Here is an 18,051-nt window from a genome sequence, read left to right on the forward strand (position 1 = left end):
ATACAGGCATCATATGACTAACAGGCCGCCCAGCACTGTGGCAGTAACTGGCAGGAGATCACCATACCTTCTGCCATTATATAACACTGTATATACTCTATAATAAAGCACAAGCCTGTCTTCCTCTGCTGGATGAGAGTAATCGTGTTTATAGCGGGTCCCAGCAGCCCTGTGACTTTAAGAGTTGCTCTGATGAGGGGGAGGGGAGGGGAGAGGGGGGGTCCCAGTTAGAGGCTGAGTTTGGGAGCTCGGGGAATTTGCAGAGAGGAGAGGAGAGGCTGTGCTGGAATCTGCGCTGCTCACTGACTATCAGAGGTAAGTCTATATATGATAAACTGGGGTGATCGTTCTAATGATGGGGGGAAGGGTGGGTGTAGTAAGTGGGGTACCCTGCATGGAGGGAGGCATCTGCCAGCGTGGCTGTTCCCCATAACTGGAGGGATACTCTGTGCAGCTGCTAACAGGATCCAGATGTGCAATACGATCTGCAGGGCTGCTGCACTGCTAGTGCGATACTCTGCAGCTGGGGGCTTCTTACCATTCTGTGCCCCCTCTCTATAGCGAATGCCAGCATCGCCCCCACTATTCCAGGGTGCAGAGAGGTGCTGCCACCCCCTATAGAACCCGGGAGACTGGATGGAGGGGTGATGCTCCGCTGCCAAACTACTCTACAAACTAATGACTCACTGCTGGGATACAGTGATTGCTGCTGCAGGAGGAGTTCGCATTCATTGCTGCTAATCTTCACTTCATTCCAAGTTTGTATGCTCAAAATGTAATATACAGTACAATATTGTTATAGTAAACCTCTTGATATAGCAAACTCAGTCCTCAGGTCCAGCAAATATGTCTGTATGAATATACAATGTATGACCAATTCTGATATAGTAAACTACTTTTCCTGGTCCCTTGTAGTTTACCATAAAGGGATTCTACTATGTTTGCGTATATGTATATATATATATATATATATATATATATATATATATATATATAATTTATATAGGGCCATGATATTCAGTGGCGCAGTACAAGGTAAGAAACAAACATGGGGTACATAATAATACAGACGATGGTGTACACCAACATACGAAATACAGAATTGATAAGGACAGTGACAAAAGTGACATGATGAATAAAATGTATAAGAAATTCCAAAAGGTTGCAGGCTTACAATCTTAATCTATTGGCACAAAGTGATCACCTTGCAGTAAAATGTATAGGTATATGTGGTATATAGATTCTACAGTGGGCTAGCTATGCCTTAGCAATGATGCATGCAATTATTTAACAGTAAAAAAATATTTTTGTATGATCTCCAGTCCTTTACATGAGCAATAATTAGATTAGTTGGCACGATATTCAGCTTTGATGCATGCAAACGTTTAAAGTTAGAAAATTCTCAATATGTCAATGGCTTGTCAATGAAATCACCCTTTCCCTAAAGGGAACCTAAACTGCTGACCCCCTGGGTGTGCTCCTCCCCCCAAGGCTGCCATCAGAGTACATATTGATTATCTGGACCCAATACAATGTTGGTGTCAGGGCTGTGTAAGGCACCCCATCTGGAATCTATACTTTCCATGGTATAAATCTGTCATTGCAAAGTGGGGAATGTTATATTTGGAACCCCAGCTCCTCAAGCCCCCCTCCCCCTCCATATCTGCAATGAGGGAGTGGATCTGCCCTCCCAAAAGTGATTTTCAGAAAAGTAAAGATTTCTTATTCTACTTGCACAGCCCTTCTTGGAGACGTGTATTAATGATGGTGGGAGTGGCAATGATCACAGCAGGGGCTTACAGTAATTTTGTGAGATATGCTTAGACTTTTATCTGTAGACTCCTATGAATGGAGGTCACTATACAAGAGTTTGTATTGCAGACACACTTGGGCAACTTGCTTCAGTGACTTCATGCAATCTCGTCACAGTCATGCTACCAATCGGTAAACGGTCAATTTCTGTGTGTGTGGATATCTGGTTGATAACTAGAATGTTGGATAAGTGATAAACATGCCCTGTGCTGATTGCCATTGAGGTCCTTTGGTACTGCAATATGTATAGTAGAATTACCCGAGGAGCAATACAAAGCAGAAATCTGGCTTGAGTCTTCAAAGAGGCCACACACTATACAATCTTTATTTGTACCATCTTGTCCGATTTTACCAAAATGAGTGTGGTACACTTTCAATTACTATTGGCCAATCACTGACCAATTTTACCACCTCTATGTAGTGTGAGGGTCAACAGATATTAAATATTGAGCAGACAGTGCAGGTAAACCCGCTTACTACATAGAGGTGGTAAAATTGGTCAGTGATTGGCCAATCCTAATTAAAAGTGTGTACCGGGCTTAAACAAACTGAATATGCTGTGAAGTTTCTTGGGATATAGCGTCATGTCTCACAGATGAGGCCACGCACCATCGTTTTTTTATATTTCGTTTTCAATTTGCAAATTACAATCAATTTTTCTGATTGATTGTAACGTTTGAAACGTGACCAAATCACACACGTGTTATTCCTCAATTATGATTGAAAACTGGAAAAAATTGCTTGGGTCTCTAAATCAAAAAATTGTCAATCTACCCTATATTCAATGTTCATGAAAAATTATCAGAAAAATCCACCACTCGATGGACTTATATCATAAAAAATGGGAAATGATATCACATTTCTCACTCAAATAATAAAAAGCTTTGGATTTTTCTGTAAAGCCGATCATCTTGATTGAATTGCTGTAAAATCAAATCTTTTTATTGTGTCACATGTGCCTTAAAGCTGAACACGATTGGACAATCAAGATTGTATGGTGTAGAGCCAGCGTTGTGTGCTGGGTAGCGCATGGATTTCGACTTCCCAATCGATATTATAATGAATAAGTATTGATTGAGTGCTTGATTGGACCACTACTGTATGGCTTCTTTTACGCGGAGTACTCACCTGACGACGCAGGAAGATGGATCCCAGCAACGTCCCCCCGACGCCATGCGGTCCCCGATCCATCTTCCTGCTGGCGGGTACACACGAGGGGCGCTAACGGGAAGTCAAGCGATAGCCGTATTTCACTCGGAGTTGTTGCGAACTTAAAGATCCGATCCGCCGTGACGGTCGTTACTGCCGCGTGTTGTCCAACGCTGTTTGCGTAATCGTGCGCCTGTACCCACATCACGAGATTGTGGAAACAATCGCTCTCCGTTCAAAAAATCGCTGGTCGTCTGAAAAATTGATGGGGAAATCGCCTAGTGGGATAATTAACAAGCAATTCTACATACTTCATTTTGCATGGTTTAGTTTCTATGCCTCTGGAATGTGAAGAATGATGGGTGTTTTGCTGAAAAAAAAGACAATTAAACCTTTTGCTGTTTGGTGCTGTGTGACCAAACGTTAGACGCTGTGTTGTGATTGGCTGAAGAATCTCCCGCTATTGCCTTACATTATGAAGTGACCAGGCTGCCTGCTTGAGCTGGTGGACCCCGAGAGCTGGCGATTGGTGGCCAGGCTGAAGGAGGGGGCCAATAGGAGTGAGTTTCTGGAATTCTCATTTAGGGCAAAGCTGCGTTTGGGATTATGAATTCCAGATTTCTGTGCTGGGCTCAGACAGACCCACCCAGCCGGGGGGTTACACGGACACGCTGCGTTACAAGGACATTTTGTCTATTTCGCCGTGAAGTCTGCTGCCAATGGCTTCCACTCCGTTTCCTTGCAGTCTGCGATGAGGAATTTGGGAAATTTCCAGGTTAAAAATGATTTGGGTGTGCGTACAGATGTACAGCAATTATACGGAATGATATCAGAGAAATCCGAATTCGCCAACTTGACGCCCTCCAGCTGTTGACGAACTGCAAGTCCCAGAGTGGCTTGCAGGGCATGCTGGGATGTAAATTCATTTAGCAGCTGGGGGGACTAAATCGTTCACCTCTGGAATCTGAGTTACATTGGCAACGTTTTGTATACAGTATGTTAATCATTTTATTATTATTATTTAGTATGTATATAGCGCTGACATCTTTCACAGCGCTGTACAGAGTATATTGTATTGTCACTCAAATGTCCCTCAGAGGGGCTCACAATCCAATCAGAGGGGCTCATAATCCAATAAGAGGGGCTCATAATTGAATCAGTACCATAGTCATATGTCCATGTATGTATCGTAGTCTAGGGACAATTTAGGGGGAAGATAATTAGCTTATCTGTAGGTTTTTGGAAAGTGAGAGGAAACCAGAGTGCCCGGAGGAAACCCAGACAGACACAAGGACACCATACAAACTCCATGCAGATAGTGCCCTGGCCGGGATTCAAACCGGAGACCCAGCGCTGCAAGGCAAGAGCACTAATCACAAAGTGAATAACCCGACTGGTAGGATCACATTCAGTTTGGCTAGGTTCGGGTGGGAGGGTGCTTGGTGGTCCCTGTCACAGCCGGAACTCAATGGAACAGGAAAGCGGTGCTGCACGTTATCTGCACAATGCGTTGTATATAGCAAAGCATGCAGTCGGACAGGAGTCCACGGACGATTGCTGTGTTTTTCTGTGGTTGAATCTGCAGTCTCTGCTCACTTTTGGCTGGCAGTCAGCTGGTTGCCGGCGATAGGTAATCGCATACTGAGTGTGCGGAAAAAAAAGCATCACTGCCCATATCCCCCCCCCCCGTCCCCTCCCACAGCAGAAAAACACACAATACTCCAACTGCACTGGGATTCCGCATCAAGAAGCATTATGTGCAGTTTCCTTTGCGCTGCGGTGTGCCTCAATGAAAAGTATGCTTCGCTGTTAAATCACGTGTTTTGCAGTAATGCATTGCAAGCAGTGGGTTAGTGTGCCGCACTCAGATCGAATGCACCGCAATGGCGGCACTGTGACATTGTGTACCCAGCTCCACTTGGTTTGAGATGTTTAACTGGAAGGTGGATTCTTAGATGTCCTTGCCTGTTGTCAGTACCACAAGGTTCTGTTCTGGGACCTATTCTCTTCTTTTAGTTTCCAGTATCACCTCTATGCTGATGACACCTAAATCAGTCTCTCTCTCTTTAGTCCTGTTTCCTGTCTCAAGTACTGCAACACAATAGTCTTTGGCCTACTAAAAAAATCTGACTAGCACCTCTCCGGTCCCTACTGAACTCTGCTGCCCATTTCACGCTATCATACAAAGCTCTACATAAGTTGTCACCTCCATACATTCCCTCACTTTCCACCCCCCTCCATCCTCCCCCCTTTCCCCCTTTTGAACTTTCTCTCACAGTTTGTCAACCTTTATAAAACAAAAGTTTGCCTTCTTAAAACAGAATGTATTTGAGATAATTCAGGTTGGCGTGAGCTCTGAGATGTCTCCCAGTGCATCACTGCTGAAATATGCAAATCAACCATTGTTGCCCTTCGAAGCTAAACACACCTCCAGAACTGCTGGAATGCAATGATGTCAGCTGTCTTCAGCCTATGGGGGAGACGTACAGCAACTTGTGTTCCTATTGGAGCCGATGGTCTCACAGGTGGAACCATGGCTCTGTTATTGGGCCAAACATTGCACTTGCTGCTACTCAATATAATACACTGTTTTATTTTCGGGGAAACACGGTACTACTACGGTATGTTTTGGAGTTGTGGGAGAAAGGCAGGGTGCAAACAGGAAATGGAATAGGAACATGGGGAGAACATACAAATTAAATGCAGAGAGTAGCCAAGCTGGGATTGGAACCTGGGAATCTAACGCAGCAAAGTGAAAGAAATAACAATGTAGTATACAGTAGTAAGGTAAATTCCACCACTCAGATAACTGTAAACAATGTGTGAAGCAGCAAATCTATATTCCTGTCTGAGTGAAGTGTGTGCAGTGCACTCGGTTTATAATGGAAGTTCAAGTAAACAAGGGTAAAGCTTTAAAGTGGGCCTCCGGCCTAAATGTTTGGAGAAGTGTGGAATAGAGATGGAAAGTGCTAGAGCCATAGGAGGCTTTTAATGCTGTTCTTGTTTCTCTTGGAAGCTCCCTTATTTCCTTTGCTTTTTCTGTAGACCTGAAGTGGGTGAAATCTTAAAAAACAGTTGCTGTTCTTTTTATTACTGCTAGTATTTTATTTATATAGTGTCACTTTCTTTTGTAAGGCTGTGCAGAGTTCAGTGCAGACAACTGTGGATAATTACCTACATGGTTAATCCCTAGCCTAGCACATAGAGAACATCCAAGTGTTGTTATGGTTACACCATCACACCAAACAGAAGAAACAGTAGAGGCGGTCGTTATTGGCCACCTCAGCTGACTTTAATCTAACGTATGTATGGACCTTATAAGAGCAACTTTACCAAAACATAGTTGTAGGAGAGAAAAATAAATCAATACATTGCAAAGTGACAAGTTAAATAACAGAAGATTACATCGTTACATAGTTATTTGGGTTGAAAAAAGACATACGTCCATCAACTTCAACCAGAAAATAAGGTGCAACACCAGCCTACTCCCTCACATATCCCTGTTGATCCAAAGGAAGGTGAAAAACCCTTACAAGGCATGGTCCAATTATCCCCAAAAGGGAAAAAATGCCTTCCCGACTCCAGATGGCAATCAGATAAAATCCCTGGATCAACATCATTAGGCATTACCTAGTAATTGTAGCCATGGATGTCTTTCAACGCAAGGAAAGCATCTAAGCCCCCTTTAAATGCAGATCTAGAATTTTCCATAACTACTTCCTGTTGCAATGCATTCCACATCTTAATCACTCTTACTGTAATGTACCTGTCAGGCTTGTCTGGCTAATTGCTATAGGTCAGACTGTATGCTCATATGACTGACCTACCCAGCCCTAACACCTGCGTACACTCCAGCCTAACAAAAACTACACAACCCTGCAAGTAGATGTAGCATACAACCTGGCATATAGCTTTCACCAAACACAGCAAGGTAATGCAGATACAGTATAACTGAATAGTCGCCTATGGACTGAGGCAATCCAGACGAAAGTATAATCACAATACAGATGTAAGGTCAGACAGGCCGGGATCAGGGCAGGCAGCGTTCATGCAAGGTCCTCAAACAATCCGAGGTTTGGCAACAGGGAATCCAGTAGATGCGAGGCCAGGTACCAGCCGGGTCAATAACATAAGATCATAAGAAGAGTAGTCAGGTTCAATCTGGGTCGGCAACAAGATATCAGACCTGCAAGAAACTTGGTCAAGACTCAAGAGACAGACAGAATGTGCAGCAAGACAAAGCACTTGGCCCAATATGCAATTAACTTTTTCTCATGAGTTTTCAACCCAGGTGATATTTTTACATTTGTCATTAAAATGCATTTTAAGCCAACAGAAAGCAAGAAAATGCTCAAAATAATTTTTATTAGTCATTTTTCACTTACTTTTTGGTACTGTTTTAGTTGAAAAGTGCTGGAAAGGTATTTTAATTTGAAGATGAAAAATTATCTCCTAGGAGAAAAGTCAGGAGAAAAAGTGAATTGCATATGGCCCAGGTGTGAGCGCAATCTCAGCTACAAGCCCAGCATAGGTTATCATGGGCAAAGACTGAGGGCGCTCACCTTTTTTTTTATGTTAGCCCTAACCAATCAAAAGTAACGGAATCCAAAACAACCAATCAGTCTGCTACGTGTCTGCAAGTCAGCTGACACGTGGGTACGCATGCTGCTAATGTTTACAGTCCACCGCTTGGCCAATAAGGAAGGAGTGCCATGCGCTCCACTGTCGTCAGAGCTTCGCCGAGACCCAGAGGCTTGCGCCTCAGCGTGGATCTCGGCGTTCTGCCGCCATATGCGGCGAGGTCTTTGGCAGTTGGAAACAGCCATTATTTCCCACAATGCAACGAGGTCCACAGACAAGCAATTGTCATGACCATGGCCATGACATCACACTCTGAGAGGGTTTCACCACAAAATCAACCACACAGATTTCCCTGATGATCCAATGAAGAAAAGGTAAAGATTCCTTCTGGGAGAGGGAGTATCGGCTACTGATTCAGATGAAGTTCAATCCTGGGTTAACGTTCATTTTTAAGTCTGACTAGATAGAAATTGTCATTTGCATACCTGAATTCTTAACCCTTACCGTGAGTAAAATAAAAGAGGAACACAGCCTAGCTCTGTGCAGGAATTCTGAGGATTGTCTTGTTCACAAAATACATTGAGCATTTTATTCTGCGTCTGTTTATGGGAATGACTGTAGAGATAGCAGACTGTTGGTATTTTTGCCATAGCTGTTCTGTAAGATTACCACATGATTGACCTACTTCATCCTGATAGTAACCGTATAAAAGAAGGTTTTACAAACATTATGTGTTTACGCCCATCCAACAATCACGCACAGTCTCTCTCACGACACTATTTAATTCTAGATGTTAAAATCTGAGAAATCAAAACAAAAAAAAACCCCTTTCATTTGTGCCTTGAGGTACATGAATGAAAGTCTGTTATTATCGTACAGCAAGCCTTTTCTGTGGGAAACAGAGCTATTAAAATATTGTTTAATGTCTGTTTTGTGTTTGGTAAGAACCGCATCCTCGCAGGCCGCTGAGCAAGATGGAAACGGAGGTTCTAGAACTCTCACAGCAGAATATTCCTTTTGAACTGCGGCCCAACATTCCTCAAGCTGTTTGCGGCCACCTAAACACGGCTCTCCGTGGCCCCTAAAATTTCAGCGGGGTCGGTACTGGCTCTGCAGGAGAGTTATTTAGACTGGGCCGGGCGAGGCCTTGTGACAATAAACACACAAGGGCTGCTGCGGGGTCCTTGGCCACTTCCGCCACGGGAGGGCGAAGGCTGGAATCTCGCCTCATGTCATTTTCCACAAGCCTTGCAGAACCTTCAGTTGTTACTGCAGAATGGAAAGCTCAGATCTCACATAGCTCAGGTCCATGAAATTTAACCTGTTCTATTGCGGAAACTGTGGCAAAAAAAAAGGAAGAGAAACACTCAAGTTTCATGGCTCGCGAGGAGTAAATAGAGTACGGATGCAAGGGGATCATCAACATAGTGTTTCGGCTATGCAGTGTTATTATTGGTGGTTTTTATCTGTTTCTCCTCCTCCATCATGTGACTGGGTTGGAACAGTCTCTGTATAGATATCACTCTGAACACTGCACTTAAAGTAGACCTGAATTTAGAAAACAGAGAGAAATTCACCCTGTATATATTTAGAGAGTTTAGCCCAGGCATGGGCAAACTTGGCCCTCCAGCTGTTAAGGAACTACAAGTCCCACAATGCATTGCAGGAGTCTTACAGCCACAGTCATAATTCATAAAGGCAAATGTATTGTGGGACTTGTAGTTCCGTAACAGCTGGAGAGACAAGTTTGTCCATGCCTGGTTTAGCCTGTCTAATTTCCTTCATCTGTGACTAACCACAACTGTCATTTGATCTCTCAGCTATGTCAGCTCAGGAATATTGGCAGCTGAGTTGTAAACACAGGATGTTAATCCTATGTCTGCTTCCGTGAAAGCAGGAAGTAGACACTGCATTTTTATTGCAGGATTTGTATCAGCCTGTAAAGAAATGTTTTACTTTTAAGGTGATTATGCTGTTGTTTATCCTTTAGAGCAGAGAGGAAATTCTGAGTTCAGGTCTGCTTTAACCCCTTCCTGATGCTTGAAGAGACACTGAAGCGAAAATAAAAATTATGATATGATGAATTAGTTGTGTAGTACGGATAAGTAGTAGAACATTAGTAGCAATGAAAATATTCTTATATTTTTATTTTCAATTATATAGTGTTTTTTTTATAACACTGCATCATTCTCTAATACAGCCTTTCTCAGCCTTTTTTACCCTGGATGAAGCCTGCAAATAACATTTGGATCTCAAGGAACCCCTGCAGAGTACTCAAGGAATCCTGGTTGAGAAAGTCTGCTCTAATATATGCAGTTTACATACTACTCAGCATTCTAAATGATTTTACACAGCAGGCCAGTGAACTATTGAACTGTCCTCTGGAGAGAATAATAAAATACAGAGACTGACACTTGAGATAATAAGCTTCAGAAGACAGAGCTCTCTGCGACTGTGAGGGCCCATTTCCACTATCGGGAATCTGCATGCGTTTCCTGCATGCAGATTGGCATAACCAATACGAGTGGATGGGCCTGTTTCCACTTGTCTGAAATCCTGAGCGTTTTTCTGTGCAGAAAAAATCTGCACGGCAGAGCAATCAGAATTCGCATACCGCTATGGTATTCGGATGCAATGTATTTAATAGGAAATTCGCATGCGGTTTTGGTATGCGAATTTTCGTGTGAATTCGCATACGATTTCGCATAGAAACAATGGAAAAGCACACAGGCACTGCCATGGTTAAATTCGCATACATAGTCATCCATGTGAAATCGTATGTGAATTCACATGAAAATTCGCATACAACCGCATGCGAAATTCGCGTCCGCATGCAAATTTATTCCGTGGCGATTCCCACCGCACAAGTGGAAACGGGCCCTGAAAGTCATGGAGCTCAATGGTTCTTTTGCATAGATAACAACTGGAGTTTCTTAACTCTTCCTGTACTGGAAACCATATTAGACTTATGTCTCTGCTCCTAATGTTTTATATCTTAGCTGTACTACACATACAAATCATTAATCATAATTTTTTTTCACTTCAGTCTCTCTTTAACCACTATTTCTTGGCATTAACCCCTTCCTGATGCCTAAGCTTTACCTCCCCTCCTTAGCATTAATCCCTTCCTGACACCTAATCTTAATCTCCCCTCTTTAAAGGACCCCATCGCAAAAAAGATGCAAAATACATACACATAAAATGTACATTTGTACCGGTGTGAAATGCACTATAAATTACGTATTTCCAATGTTGCTGTCATTTACAGTAAGTAGAAAAAGCTGACAGATTTTGGACTAGTCCATCTCCGCATGGGGATTCTTAAAATTACCTTTATTTTTTACACAATCTCCCTGGAAAGGATCAATACAATGATGTTAGATGTCAGCCAGCTTCCCTTTTTATTTGCACACCATTTTGGCAGTTCAGTAAGTTGTAAATAAAGTAATAACTGAGAACCCCCCATGAGGAGATGGTTGACAGATCTGTCAGATTTCACTCTCCAACGTACCTCCCAACTTTTTGACATGAGAAAAAGGGACACTTTCAGACATGCCCCATGCCACACCCCTGATCACGCCCCTGCCACACATACCACTGAAAATTCACAAGCAAAAGATTTCATTTTAGAATTCAAACCACATAGGTCCTCTCTATCGTCACTACTTTTTCTTCATATTAACATTTGAAATAAAGAAATGTCAATTTATAGGATAGGAAATAACATTTGCAGCCAATCAAACATGGTTTTACATAATATTTACACAGATCTGTACATGAGTCCTGAAAGAGGGACATGTGAGGAAGAAAGAGGGACAGTGCTCTCCACTGTAAGTGAAAGTAACATAGGAAAAAAAGTAATCAATACAGTAGATTCTCCTTATAATAAACTCTGATATAGTAAACATTCAGGTATAGAAAACTAAATCTCCAGTTATAGTAAACATGTTTTTGCCCCCTATGTGATGTGACTGGCTAGTTAACAGTGAGTGGCGCATGCGTCATATGTCAGTGGGCAGTGCATGCGTCACATTTCAGTGGGCGGAGCATGCTTCATATGTCAGTGGGCGGAGATGCGTCAAATAGCAGTGGGCGGAGCATGCATCATATGTCAGTGGGCGGAGCATGCGTCAAATATCAGTGGGCGGAGCATGCGTCATATGTCAGTGTGAAACCCATGGTCAGCTGCTCTCTTCAGGCTGGTTGCAAGTGAGTTGATGCCTGATAACATTTTGTAAGACACGAAGAATGGCACCGGAGCTGGATGTACAGTACAATAAGCAGCCTGGGGAAAATGAGGAATAATGTGAATGTAAACAAAAGAGGATGCAGTGTTACCACTTCCACTGTACTTTCGCTACTTTCACTTGTAGTGCAGATCAGAGTGGGTCTACTCACTGCAAAACTATGGAGACTGTGGAGGAGAGTGCTAAGTCCCACCCGATTTGATTTTTGTGATCAGTCTTTTTATCTTCTTTTTCGATCGTTTTTTTGATCGATTTTTGTTCAGTTCTATGAAAATCGATTAAAAAATGACCGGAAAATCGATTAAAATTCAGATCGGACATGTTGGAAATAATCGATCTGGCAGGTAAATTTGCCAGAAAATTGTATGGTGTGTACCTAGCATTAACCTTGTAGTCCACCAAATGCGCAAGCGCTTGTACTGTACATCCAATGGGAGGACAGAGTTGGTCCTTTGCAGCAGAGAATATACCAGGGCATGCTGGGCCATTTCTAGGACAATTTCTAATATTTTTTTCCGGGTCCCTTAGAGTTTATTGTAACGAAATTATACTGTAGTGCAGGGACGGATTTACCATATGGCACTGTACGCTCGTGCCTACAGGGACCGATGCAGAGTCCTGATGAGACGGAAAAAAGGGGGTTACAATACTCGCCCAGCTCTCGGCATTCCACTGACGAGATCACCCTTCAGTCAGGGGAACCTCTAGCGACACAATACTGAGGTTCCTCTAGCTACCTAATACTTGGGGGCACCTCTAACGATTTAATACTAAGGGGCACCTGTAGCTACCTAATACTTGGGGCACCTCTAGCTTCTTAAAGTGGATCCGAGATAAACTTTTACTCATTGCATAATTGTGTTCCTTACATATAGTTTTTAGGGCATTCCTCAAGCCAAATACCTATTTTTTGTTTTGTTTTAATACTGCAATTCCCTATAAACTAAACAAGCCTCGCCCACAGCTCAAAGTGCCTTGGCATTCCATGTAGCAAGGGCTTATGGGAGCTCAGTCTGGGCAGGAGGAGGTTACTAGCCAGAGATGTCAGAGGCAGAGGGGAGGAGGGAGCAGGAGAGGGGAGTGAGCTGAGGGCTGGAGATGCATATCAGCTTGCCTGTGTGTAATGTGACAAACAAAACATGGCCGCTGTCATTGTATCACAGGAATAAATAAATATGAAACTGTTGAAGCTGTTTGCAGCTAGATTTGCTGTGTAAACTATCTAAACTTTAGATAAGATATATAGACAAGTTACTTGTTATAGTTAGTTTTTCATCTCTGATCCACTCTTGAGGACCATGGTGTTAAACCCCCGTAGTGACCAGAACATTTTTTGACAAATTGGCCACTGCAGCTTTAAGGCCAAGCTGCAGGGCTGCACAACATAGCACACTAGTGATTTCCCCCCTTTTCTCCCCACCAACAGAGCTCTCTGCTGGTGGGGTCAGATCGCCCCCCCAGATGTTTGTTTGTTTATTTGTTTGTTTGTTATTTGTCACTTTTATTAATAAAAAATGTGTTTTTTTTACTTTCATATACTCCCAATGAAATAATGCGTCGCTATACTTTTTGACGCGTACATTTGCAGTAACGCACTGCATGTAGTTTGTTACCATACTGCACCATACATACACGACGGGCGCGAACAAGATTTCAAGTGATTGCAGTAATATACGCAGGAGTTGTCGGGGATCTCAAGATCTTCTGTTATGGTTGTCGCCAAACGTCATTCGAGTAATCACATGCCTGTACCCACATCGCAAGATCGCGGAAAAGATCGCTCATCACTCAAGAAATCGTCGGAAAGTTGCGTAGCCGGTACGGACCTAGTATATAATGCTGAATCCACACCATACAATTTTCTTAGCAGATTTACCTGTAGGATCGATTATTTCCAGCATGTCCAATCTGAGGATCAATCAGGTTTTTTTAAGCGATTTTCCGATCGATTTCTGTTTGTTTCTATGGAAATCGATCAGAAAAAAAGATCGATCCTTAGATCAGACATGCTGGAAATAATCGATCTGGCAAGTAAATCTGCCAAAAAATTGTATGGTGTGGATCTAGCATAAGGTTACATTGCCTGCAGCAAATCAGATCCTTGTATTCCTGTGGACGGCTATGACCATGTGACCAGTGAGGGGAGTTCTGTGGGATTCAGTGATTTATACCAGTAACAAGCCTGTATATTTTCTGCAGTTACATTTACTGCTTTTCAGTAATTCCTACATACAAGTTTTTATCTGCTGACACTCAGCATCCTGGTAGGGATAAGATCTGGAATGCAGTTATGCTGCTTCCCCTATCTGGATATTGTTGGTGTCCGGAGGCTTCTGGGTTCGCGTGCCCATAATATACGGTTGTCCCCTGTGCTGGTTTTTCCTCTGTGCGCTATATAAGGACTTCTCTGAGATGAGAGCCTTAGCGGGAGGACTGAGAATGCCATTTGTGTTTGTCATTTTTGCAGCGTGTCCCATAGCAGCATAGATATTTTCACAACAAACTAGTAATGCTCAGTTTTCGGCAGACACTGCTCCCTTTGATGGACTCACTCACAGTGGCCTTTGTGCAGACCTGGAGTGGTGGGCAGGCCATGCAGGCCCACGCCTAGAGCAGCTGGACTGCCGGGGGTGCTGCAGCCACTTTCATTGTCTTGGCCTTTGTCGATGCCACTGAGGACATATTTTGCAATGTGTGAGGTTAACCCTGATGCCAGCTATTCTACATTTCAACTCTACCCTACAACAGATTCAACTGGTTGAGTCCACACAACGAGGTTGAAAACACTGGAACGAGGGGTACAAGAGAAGAAAGGGAGGCTTTGTAGGATCCTGGGCCTTCCCTGTCCATAGGTAAGTATCAAACTTTTTGGGATAAGGGGCTTTACTCTCACTTTAAGGGACACCTCCAAGGAGGAAGAGAAAAAAAATCCATTTACCTGGGGCTTCCTCCAGCCCCTGCCAGATGTCCTGTGCCTACGCCGCAGCTCCGCTCCACACTGGTGGTCCGGGGTCCACTCTGGTGCAAGTTGCTGACTGTGCCTGCGCAAACGACTCTCAGTCGCGCTGACGTCATCCGGACTGTGCTGCGCAGGCGTAGTAGTTCTGTGCCTGTGCAGAACAGCCCAGATGACGTCAGTGTGACTCAGTGAGCTGCACAGTGCAACACAGGAAGATGCAGGCAGATGCCGACCTGGGGAGGTCGGCATCTGCACCGGAGGGGACTGGGAGCCACAGGAGCTGCCGCGAGGGCACAGGTCAACTGCCAGGGGCTGGAGGAAGCCCGAGGCAAGTGGATTTCTTTCTTTCTTTTTGTTTTTTGTCCCTCGGACATTCTCTTTACACTTGAAGTGAGAGGGATATGGAGGCCGACATATTTATTTATTTTTAATTATTATTTTTCTGCAGCCCATTTTCTGAAGGGAGGAGACCATGCTCTGCTTCAGTATGTCACAGTACATGTTGGTAACCATGGTTACCTCAATGAACTGTAGTTCCCCAGCAGTCAAGCAGCCCCAAATCATGACAATTCCACCACCATGCTTCACTGTAGGCAAGACACACTTGTCTTTGTACTTCTCACCTAGCTGCCACCACACGCTTGACACCATATGAACCAAATAAGTTTAGATTGGTTTAATCCGACCACCGGACATGGTTCCAGTAATCCATGTCCTTTGTCTGCTTATGTTCAGGAAACTGTTTGCAGGCTTTCTTGTGCATCATCTTTAGTAGAGGCTTCCTTCTGGGACTACAGTCATGCACATCAATTTGATGCAAAGTACAGTCTGAGCACTGACAGGCTGTTCCCCCACCTTTTCAACCACTGCAGCTTATCTGCCAGCATTCATATTTCTATTTGCAAAAGACAGTCTCTGGATATGATGCTGAGCATGTGCCCGTGACCATGGCAAGGCCTGTTCTGAGTGAAACCGGTCCTGGTCATTGTTATGACCTCTGTCCTGAGCCTTGTTGCATTGTGGGAAATAAAGGCTGTTTCCAACTGCCAAGCAACCAGTATCTCCCGCTGTGTACCGGTATATGTATATCTATAAAAAAAAAACCAAAAAACAACCTTTTAGCCTACTGCATTGTTAGGGGGCGTGGTTATAGTTAATGGAAGTTGGTGCTGTCTTGTTTTTTTTCTCTCATGTCTGCCAGTAGTAAAGATGATAAAGTGCGGGCTGATTGTGGATCAAACAATATGAACAAATTACATGGCGAATATCAATCATTTCTCATTTCTATTTTTTTAACTTCTCACTTTGCAATGTATTGATTTATTTTTATCCCATTTTGCTAAAGTTCCCCTTTAAAGCATCATATCTTTAGGGTTGTCCCATAAAAATACTTGTGTGAGATACTGTAAGATGCTACTCCCAGTAGTGATATTGCGTGTCAGGAAGTATCTCCGGATCGGCGTTAGTGTTGTGGTAATTGGACGCTAGAGGCGAGTAGGGATTGGCATGCTTGAAGCAGAGTGATGGAGAGCAGCCTGGCAGGTAGGAGGGCACAGTTGGGCGTTGGCACATCTGGAAAACAGATGTTGGGCTCACTACAGCAGCCAGAAAACTCCTCCTCCCCCCCCCCCCCCCCCCCCGCCCTCTCCTGCTGGGGGATCCAAGAGAGCCAGGAGTATATGGGAACTATGGAAGCGCAGATTACAGGGAACTGGCTATAATCAGAAAAGAAAACAGAGAGAGGAAGAGGAAATAAGATAGAAAGTGCGAGAGGAATTCAGACAGGGAAGAAGGGAAAGCTCAGGAGAGAAAATGGATGAGGAGTACAAAAACAAAGGAAAACCATGAGGAGCCGGAGCATGGAGAGTTAGGAAAAATATAAACAGGTGGGAATTGACTATGAGGAGAAAACAGTCTGAGTATTAAAGGGAAGCTCCGCCCAGACTGTTAAAGTAAAGGCCACACCCATTATCAATGTTGGTTTACAGTATAATACGCCAACATATTCCGTGGCATTATGCAGAGTATGAATAGAGCAGGGGTGTCAAACTGAAATACAAAGTGGGCTGAAATTGAACACTGGGACCTAGTCACGGCCAACCTCAATGTCTACTGGCCACCTTTCTCCCTTATAATGCTCCCTGGTGTCTAATGGCTCCCCTCCAACCCCTATACAGTTCCCTGGTGTCTAGAGGACCCCCACCCTCCCCTATACAGTTCCCTAGTGTTTAGTGATTTCCCTCACCTCCTCCATATGGCTTCCCTGGTGTTTTAGGGATTCACCTATAATATAGCTTCCCTAGTGGTTTAGAGTGGGCCAAACATAATGCAAACTGGGGAAACCATTTGAGGGCCAAATTTAATGGCTCTGAGGGCCAGATTTGACCCATGGGCTGGAGTTTGACATGTATGGAATAGAGGAAAAGAAAGTAGTGTTGCCAGCCATCAGTCAACAAAAAACAGGTTGGCCCTGTGTGTGGAATTATCCTGACGACAGTGTGGTTGGACCTCACAATTTATCACAGATACTCATCCTATCTTGTATAGTAGCGGTTAAACGCTCACTTTTATAAACATGTTGAATTCTGTTACGAAATTCAGATAATAAAGGGGGGGGGGGGGTGTTAATATCTTTCCAGTGTTTAGAGCAGGCTTTCTCAACCAGGGTTCCTTGAGGACTCTGCAGGGGTTCCTTGGCATTTTACCCCATCGTGGGGGAAGTATAATATAGCACACTATAGTAGGTGGTACTGTAAGAAGAAGCATTAAATTGGGGGGTCAGGAGACAGTATGAGTGGCAGTTTAATAGGAGATAGTGAAATTAGCAGCCTAACCTATTTAAAGACCATGCCTCCTGAAAAATAAATGTAGGTGTTCCTCGAGACCAAAAAATAGTTTGCAGGGGTTCCTTGAGATCCAAAAGTTATTTACAGGGTTCCTCCAAGGTAAAAAGGTTGAGAAAGGTTGAGAAAGGCTGGTTTAGAGAGAAGACAGCAAGCTGCTTCTGAATAATAGTTCAGCAAACCGTGCAGGGCCTTCAGTTTAGGCACTGGAAGAGTCAACAGGCAAATTTACTCCCAAACCCATGGAATTCGCGAATCGATATTGAAATCGCAAATCTCAATCACTGTACAAATCGCTTGTATTATATTCAAAATCGCTTCGAAAACACCAGTAATTGCTCTGAAAAATGCAGCGAAAAATTGCTGCCAAAAGCGCTCGGTGATTGCAAAAGTGATGCCCACTATCTAGTGGGCTCCAGCCCTGAAGGCTAATATACACAGGCTTATTAATTAGTATTTA

At 43.6% G+C, this 18,051-nt stretch overlaps 1 protein-coding gene across 2 annotated transcripts in view; it reads left to right on the forward strand.

Moving 5' to 3' along the window:
* The first annotated feature begins 232 nt into the window (after positions 1-232).
* The window catches only part of KANK2 (KN motif and ankyrin repeat domains 2), a 139,765-nt gene continuing 121,946 nt past the window's right edge, over positions 233-18,051 (forward strand). For both annotated transcript variants that reach the window (XM_068274320.1, XM_068274318.1), the window contains exon 1: positions 233-315. The gene's annotated coding sequence lies outside the window, so the exon portion shown is untranslated. The remainder of the gene's footprint in view (positions 316-18,051) is intronic.

Source organism: Hyperolius riggenbachi, chromosome 3, assembly GCF_040937935.1.
Source record: "Hyperolius riggenbachi isolate aHypRig1 chromosome 3, aHypRig1.pri, whole genome shotgun sequence".
In the NCBI taxonomy this organism is placed as follows: domain Eukaryota; kingdom Metazoa; phylum Chordata; class Amphibia; order Anura; family Hyperoliidae; genus Hyperolius; species Hyperolius riggenbachi.